The sequence below is a fragment of the Castor canadensis genome, chromosome 3 (assembly GCF_047511655.1).
Source record: "Castor canadensis chromosome 3, mCasCan1.hap1v2, whole genome shotgun sequence".
NCBI lineage: Eukaryota > Metazoa > Chordata > Mammalia > Rodentia > Castoridae > Castor > Castor canadensis.
In genome coordinates, this window is record NC_133388.1 from 134,638,368 (window position 1) to 134,644,367 (window position 6,000).

A 6,000-nucleotide genomic window follows, 5' to 3' on the forward strand; every position below is an offset into this window, starting at 1 on the left:
ATGCACTTTGCATTGCTGCCACAGACAAACAATGGTGCCAAGTTATATTCTGTCACAGGTGTAGCTGAGGGAAGCTGGCCAGGTCTGAGGGGGCTGCTTGGTGCCTACTGCAACCTTAGCCTTGCAGCCAGCACCCAGTGTGGAGTTGAGGCTGACATTCTCAAGTGAGCACTTATGTCTACAAAGGGATAAAGCAAGGAGGCTCGTTGACCTCATGGCTCTGTCCACATGCTTGGGTCAGAATTTAAGTATGCCAAAAAGCAAACACTGTTCTCACTTGTAATTTCATTCCCTGTAGGTGAAACGGGCTCTAAGAAGTACCATCCTTTCACGAGCTGCTGGAGGAGATTGGGTGCATCTCCAGATTTCCCAGAATGTGTAATGGATCCTGACAGCATCAGAGATTTGAAATCCATGGGAGTGACTTGATGCTTGTTCTATTAGTACCCAAACAGGGGCTTCTATGTAAAAAATAACACTATTAAAATATGTTTTATGTGAGCTTTGCGGTGGGCAGTAAGGGGAGAAGAGATCCAGAAATATATCTGTGATGAATAGAAAACAAGGTCAGTATGTGAGATCTCAGCTGTCCTCACAAGAGACCAAGGCCTTTTCTGGATGGTGATAAGAATCTTAAGTAGTGGGTAGCTGTCCACAGTAGCTGAGGTAAACTTTAACATTAGCCAAATAACTTCTGTGATCACAATAGCCAGGTTATTTTTTTTTATTTTATTATTCATATGTGCATACAAGGCTTGGGTCATTTCTCCCCCCTGCCCCCACCCCCTCCCTTACCACCCACTCCACCCCTTCCCTCTCCCTCTCCCTCCACCCCCTCAATACTCAGCAGAAACTATTTTGCCCTTATTTCTAATTTTGTTGTAGAGAGAGTATAAGCAATAATAGGAAGGGACAAGGGTTTTTGCTGGTTGAGATAAGGATAGCTATACAGGGAGTTGACTCACATTAATTTCCTGTGCGTGTGTGTTACCTTCTAGGTTAATTCTTTTTGATCTAACCTTTTCTCTAGTTCCCGGTCCCCTTTTCCTATTGGCCTCAGTTGCTTTTAAGGTATCTGCTTTAGTTTCTCTGCATTAAGGGCAACAAATGCTAGCTAATTTTTTAGGTGTCTTACCTATCCTCACCTCTCCCTTGTGTGCTCTCGCTTTTATCATGTGCTCAAAGTCCAATCCCATTGTTGTGTTTGCCCTTGATCTAATGTCCACATATGAGGGAGAACATACAATTTTTGGTCTTTTGAGCCAGGCTAACCTCACTCAGAATGATGTTCTCCAATTCCATCCATTTACCAGCGAATGATAACATTTCGTTCTTCTTCATGGCTGTTATAAAATTCCATTGTGTATAGATACCACATTTTCTTAATCCATTCATCAGTGGTGGGGCATCTTGGCTGTTTCCATAACTTGGCTATTGTGAATAGTGCTGCAATAAACATGGGTGTGCAGGTGCCTCTGGAGTAACCTGTGTCACAGTCTTTTGGGTATATCCCCAAGAGTGGTATTGCTGGATCAAATGGTAGATCAATGTTTAGCTTTTTAAGTAGCCTCCAAATTTTTTTCCAGAGGGGTTGTACTAGTTGACATTCCCACCAACAGTGTAAGAGGGTTCCTTTTTCCCCGCATCCTCCCCAACACCTGTTGTTGGTGGTGTTGCTAATGATGGCTATTCTAACAGGGGTGAGGTGGAATCTTAGTGTGGTTTTAATTTGCATTTCCTTTATTGCAATAGTCAGGTTATTAAACTGCCTACTACCAACGAATAGATTAAGAAAATGTGGTATTTATATACAATGGAATTTTACTCAGCCACAAAGAAGAATGAAATTTTGTCATTCGCAAGTAAATGGATGGAACTGGAGAACACCATCTTAAGGGAAGGTAGCCAGGCTCAGAAGGCCAAAAATTGTATGTTTTCCCTCATATGTGGATTATAGACCTAAAACAAATGCAGTAATATTATTGGACATGGGTCATACGCTAAGGGGAGAACACATACAGGAGGAATAGGGAAAGGGAAGGAAACCTAAAACTTGAATGTGGTCGATGTGCTCACTGTAGAGGAGTGAATATAGTAATCTTAAACTGACAGAGGCCACTATGGGAAGGTGACTGGGAAGTAGTGAAAAGGTCTGGCAAAGATGAACCAATGTGGGTTGTAATACACATGTGCATGGAAGCAATGCTAGGAATCTCTCTGTATACCCATTTTTATTTCAAGCTAACAAAAATGCTATGTCTTTCTTATTATCTCTTATGTTTTCTCTTCAACAAAATTGGAGAATGAGGGCAGAACAGGTTCTGCCTGGAAGCGAGGGGGTTGAGGGACAAGGGGGAGAGATGGCCCAACAATGTATACACATATGAATAAATGCATAAACAATAACAACAAAAAACTTCTGTGATCAACCACAAAGACTGATTTACAATGAAAAGGAAGTGAAATTTTGCCATGTGTCTCTTAAGAGTCTCTGAAATGATATCACTAGAAATAAAATCCCTGTTCTCACTTGGGAACCAGGTTTGTACTGCCACTAGGCTAAGGCTCAGTGTTGTAGAATGTGGCAGAATGTGGTTTGGGCCTATCTTTCAACTCTGTTCAATGGATAGACTGTTCATGGATCAGTCTATCATGAAGGATTTCTGTAGTAAATAATATGTCCACAGCCCTTCATTTACATCTGCAGCATGGAGCTAACTGTCTGCTAAGTGGGCTAGGTTAATGAGTCAGAATAAAAAATATCATGGTCTCTGGTCTTAAGCATCTGGTATCAAGTTAGTAGAAAGAGAACCTTCATGGGCAATTGATGAGGAAACAGAGGACAGCAAAGAACCTGAGAGTGGAATGAGATGCAAGAAGTCTTTCTCCAATGACTTAACGTGTTTGTCAGCAAAGTTATTTACTGGGAATGAGGGGGGAAGTGATTGACTAATTAAGGGATACTGGAAAACCTTGGAAAGATCACAGTGAAAAATAAGTGATACAGTGATTGTGAATAAAGAATATTGGCTGATTGGTTGTAGAGATTGTCTCCTATGTTACCTTCCAGGAACTGTGTGGTTTTGTTTTTACATTTAGGTGTGTGGTCCATTTTGAGTTACTTATTATAAAGGGTGAGTTGGGACTCAACACCACTTCAAAAACATTAGAGGAGACTAGAATATGCCACCCAAAGTATGCCACTTTGGCATAACTGTTACTTTGAGCTGTAAGAAGTTGAGAATTAGTCAACACAGGAAAAGCTCATCACCTCCCCGTAAGCTGACTGAAAAAAAAAAAAAAACCCTACCCTTTTATAAAGAGATATTTATATCTATAAAGGAAATTTTCATTAATAAAGGTGTTTGTTTCAAAGAGACCTACTCAGACAACTTTTATCACCGCAATACTTTTATCTGTATAGCAAGATAACATTTATTCACCATTCGTTGCCTCCTTCACCCTATCATAACTTGTCTCTATCACCCCCTAGAAAGCCCCAAGCTCCCAGTTCTTTCTAGAGCTCAGGATGCTATATAATCTTGAATCATCTGGCTCTTGAATCTCATATTTTTGTAGGACTCCTGTGCATGTCAATAAAGTAGTTTTTCTCCTCCTATGTGTCTTATATCAATTTAAATTTTAGTCCATCTGAAGAATCTAGGAGTCAGGACAGAAGTCATTTTCCCCTCCTTTACTAGTGTGTAGATTCTTTTTTTCTTTTACATGTGAATACCCAGTTGTTCCAGCACCATTTATTATGATACAATATCTATAAGGGGTAAGGGGAGGATAAAGGAGAATGATGGAGGGGGTGAGTTAAAGTATGATATATTTGATATATTGCAAGAACTTTTGTAAATGCCACACTGTACTCTAAGCACAAGAACAAATCTCTTCTGCAATCACAAAAAAAGATACAAACCTCAGAATATGGACTGAAAATATTTTCTTCCATTCTGTGCCCTTTTTAAAATCATTTTTCTATGGTACTTTTTAAAATATTCTAAATTTTGACTAAGTCTTACTTACATATACTTTTCCATAATTGCTTATATTTCTGAAGTTATGCTAAGAAATCATTGCCTAATTCAAAGTTATGAAGATTAATTCCTCAATAGCTTTTATAGTTGTAGATGTTACATTTAGGCCTGTGATCCATTTTGAGCTAATTTTTGTGTGTTGTGTGAGGTAGGAGTCCAACTGTATTCTTTTGCACATAGATATTCAGGTGACCCAGCAAAATTTGTCTTGGCACCTTAGTGCAAAAAACAAAAAATCAATTAACACTGTGTTTAAGGGTAGTCTCTCACTTCTACTTCATTGATTCTTAGATGAGTATCACACTATCTTGAATGCTGTAGTTTCGTGGTAAGTTTCAAAATCAGGAAATTTTTTCAAGATTGCTTTGGCTATTCTTTGTTCCATGTATTTCCATATGAATTCTAGGATCAACTTGTAAACTTCTGCAAATAGGTCATCTGGGATTTTGATAGCTATTGTGTGGAATCTAGATCAAATTGATGAGTATTGCCATCTAAGCAATATTAAGTCTTCTGATCCATGAATATAAGATGTCTTTCCATTTATTTGGGTCTTTGAAAACTTAAAATTTTGAAAGAAAGTTTAAGAGCATAAGTTTTATACTTTGTGTCAGTGTTCTTCAGACAAATAGAACATATTTGTTCTAAGAATTGGCTCACACAGTTATGGAGGCTGTAAGGACCCATAATTTGCTGTCTGCAAGCTGGGGAACTCGTGGTATAAATCTTACCCAGAATCCAAAGATCTGAGAACCAGAGTGGTGGGGGCATGGAAATGTTATAAATCCTCATCCAGGTCTGAAGAACTGAGAAATAAAAACATTGATGTCCAAGAACAAGATAAAAATTGGTGTTCCAGCTCAAACAGAGGCAAAATTATCCTTCCTCTGCTGTTTCCTTCTGTTTAGGCTTTGCCTACCCACATTGATGAGTATAATCTTCTTTACTCAGTCTGTCAATTCAAGTTCCAGTCTCTTTTGGAACCCTCACAGACACATACAAAAATAATGGTCTACCAGCTATCTGAGCACAGCTTAGCTCAGCCAAACTAACACAAAAAAGTTAACCATCACACACTCCATTTGTTACATTTGCTGATGATTTTTTCATTTTGATGCTATTGTTAGTAGAACTAGTTCCTTTACTTTGGGGATTGTTCATTAATAGTATGTAGAAATACAATTGTTTTGTTTTTGGACCCTGAAATCTTGCTGAATTCAGTTGTAATGTTTCTAGCAATTCCTTAGGATTTTTCTATATGTATAATTATATATCTTCAAAGAGAGTTTTACTTCTTCCTATTCAATTTGGGTGTCTTTTATTTCATTTTCTTGCCTTATTGCCCTGGATTACTGTCACCTCCTGTCCAAATGCTGAATTAAAGTGGCAACAATGAACAAACTGTCCTCATTCCTGATATTAGGGATTCATTAAGCACTGTTAGCTGTGGGGTTTTGCTGATGGTAAAGACCAATTTGAGGAAGTTTCCTCCCATTCCTAGTTTAAGTGTTTTCATCATAAAGAGGTGTTGGATTTTGTCAAAATCTTTTTCTATATCATCATGTGAATTTTTGTCCATTTTATTAATTGACATATTATATAAATTGAGATTTACATGTTAAATTTAACCTGCATTCTTGGGAAAAACTCTGCTTGGTCATAGCATAATCACTTATTTCTGAACTTAGTTACTAAGTTAGGAAAATTGGCATTATATTCATAAGAGATAATGGCTTTATCATCTTGTGGTATTTTTGGTTTGGTATCTGGATTTCATAAAGATCTCTTACAACTCAGTAATAGACAAATGTTCCAATAAAAGTGAGTAAAGAATACAAATAGACAGTTCTCCGAAGAAAATATATAAATGGTTAACACCATTAGCTGTCAGGAAAATGCAAATAAATACTATGGCATAACACTTCACAGTTATTGGGATTGATGGAATTAAAAAAAA

General features: G+C 37.8%; 1 long non-coding RNA gene across 1 annotated transcript in view; it reads left to right on the forward strand.

The window, feature by feature from the left end:
• LOC141421338 (uncharacterized) overlaps window positions 1-647 on the forward strand; it is a 44,120-nt gene extending 43,473 nt beyond the window's left edge. Inside the window, exon 3 of the long non-coding RNA XR_012445931.1 lies at window positions 299-647. This is a non-coding gene — a long non-coding RNA (uncharacterized lncRNA). The remainder of the gene's footprint in view (window positions 1-298) is intronic.
• Window positions 648-6,000: the final 5,353 nt, after the last annotated feature.